Genomic DNA, 2500 nt, shown 5'->3' with positions numbered 1-2500 from the left:
CAGTCACCTTCTTCAAGTTTATAAAAAAACAACACCGATCCCAGCTGTTCCTCCCCCAGCGAGGCTCGTGACGTAGGACTGTACACTACAGTCTATAAAAGACGGTGTATGAAGCAGTCACGCGGATGAGTTCCACACCTTATACCTCACTCAACAATTTCGAAATCTTCTGACATTATTTTCATTCACTGGTCAACTTATTAGCTCTACTGAGAGTGATTCACATCCCTCACATCGTGTCGGCACGGGGGGTGTCCAGCCTCTTGACTGTATCTTAACAAACACCCAAAAAACATACGTTAACCCCTGGTGGGACTCGAACCCACAATCCTTGGCTTAGGAGGCCAATGCCTTATCCATTGGGCCACAGGGGCGGGTAATGAAAGCGGACGAGAAACGAGGTTATAAATAAGCCTACTTACAGGGCGTTTTGGACACGCTTAAAATCATAATAATACTAATCATGTATTTCTTCTATGATTTACTGAACATCTCAAATCAAATCAAACAAAATCAATCGTGACCCGGATGTTCGTTAGCCGTGACACACACACACAGATCGTCTACTCACTCCACCCTTGTGTACTGGGGTCACCTCTTGGGTTGAATAAAATCATCTCTCATTATCCCAACAAAATATTAACAGTGAAGGATTTAAATAACCTACCAGACGAACACAGACACGGAAATAAAACTCTCTTAACGAGCCTGAAATTCCCGACAGCCAGAAATAGTCGCTCATGAAGGTCTCGTCTTGCTCATAAATAACACTAACATGACAGCGGTATCTCGTGTTTGTGTTGGTGGCGCATATTTCCGACAGACGGGAGTGTAAAGGTACTTGTGTTCGTGACTGTACACCATATATCACAGGAGACGACAGGAGAATGCACCTTCTTCCTCCATCCCCTCCCTCCTCACCCCATCCCTATTCCTCTCCCCCACCCTGTCCCTCCCTTCCTATACCCCCATATCCTCTTCCCTACTCCCCCTTCCATCCCTACCCCCTCCTCTCTACCCCTTTCTCCCTATCCTCTCACCCCTTTCTTACTCCCCCTCCTACCCTATCCCTCACCCCCTTCCATCCTTACCCCTCCTCTCTACCCCCATCTCCCTATCCCCCCCTCCCTATAAAAAGGATATATTCGTTTCTGTGTTTAACGTGACAAGATAATACATTAACAACTGTCTAATTTCATGACAGTAAAACATATTCCTTGATAGTTACATGACAGTAAAACATATTCCTTGATAGTTACATGACAGCTTCACTCGTTTCAACACTCTGAGTACAATGAAGTAGCCCATTGAGTACGATATTTGAACCCCTCGGGTATAATGATAACCTAATGAGTACAATGAATTGCCCAGTGAATGAAAAGGTCACTGACTTTCTCTCTCATCCCGTCATTCACCTACTTACTCAACTGGTCACTCACCTCGTCACTTACCCCGTTACTCACCTGGGCACTCACAACTGGTCACTCACCTCGTCACTCATCACGTTACTCAACTGGTCACTCACACGGTATTACGGGCCAATTCACACCCTCAACAGGTATTTGTCACGTTCAGGTGAGCATATTCATGTTCTTGAAAATACCTCAACCTCACCAACCAAAAACACAAGTCAACCCCTGGTGGGACTCGAACCCACAATCCTTGGCTTAGGAGGCCAATGCCTTATCCATTGGGCCACAGGGGCTGTTATGAAGAGATATCTGGAAACTAAAATTACAGATCATAATACTTAGATAATCAATACACTTACACCTATAAGGTTAATACACTTACATGACATTACAGACACTTACACTTATAACTAATAAACGGTGTAGTTTTTATGTGTAATATAAAAATGGACTTTTAAAATCATTGACTTAAATTCTTCGGTGACAAAAAACGAATTAATATTAACAGGTAATGGGAAAGGTGTAAAGAATTTCACAGACATCGATATTCGGTTAGGTTAGTTTAGGTTATGTTATGTCAGGGAAGGCTAGATTGGGTTGTCAGGTTAGGTTAAGTTACTTTACGTTATGTTATTTCAGATTTGGTAAAGTTAGGTTAGCATTAAGGTGTTTAATCATCAGACGAAATAAGCTAAGGTGCTAATCTCCAGGTGATTCATTAACAAACAATAACTAATTAACATATCATAACGCATCAAATTACACAACACAACAAACTCCTCAATAAGCAAAAAAAAAAACGCTACATATATATATATAATCTGGCCGGAGATAAACGAACACAACTCATCGATGTAAACAAGTCAGCTATAACGATAAATCCGAGAACGACCGGATTCTTGTATCATCACTCGTCCAAATATACCGGCACAGGAAGCATCACCTAACCTAACCTAACGTAACCCCACCTAACCTAACCTAACGTAACCCCACCTAACGTAACCCCAACTAACCTAATCTAACCAAACCCCACCCCACCTAACCGAACCCCATCTACCCTAACCTAACCTAACAAACACCTTTAACTA

At 42.4% G+C, this 2500-nt stretch overlaps 2 non-coding genes across 2 annotated transcripts; both read right to left on the bottom strand.

Annotated features, from left to right (window-relative positions):
- Nucleotides 1-301: 301 nt before the first annotated feature.
- Trnar-ccu lies at nt 302-374 on the bottom strand. The gene has a single exon. It is a non-coding gene; the product is annotated as a tRNA-Arg (tRNA).
- A 1258-nt stretch (nt 375-1632) lies between these two features.
- Trnar-ccu lies at nt 1633-1705 on the bottom strand. The gene has a single exon. It is a non-coding gene; the product is annotated as a tRNA-Arg (tRNA).
- Between the last annotated feature and the right edge of the window lie 795 nt (nt 1706-2500).

This window comes from Homarus americanus, unplaced genomic scaffold (genome assembly GCF_018991925.1).
Source record: "Homarus americanus isolate GMGI-L3 unplaced genomic scaffold, GMGI_Hamer_2.0 scaffold19318, whole genome shotgun sequence".
NCBI classification, from domain to species: Eukaryota; Metazoa; Arthropoda; class Malacostraca; order Decapoda; family Nephropidae; genus Homarus; species Homarus americanus.
This window is presented reverse-complemented; position numbering and strand designations above follow the sequence as displayed.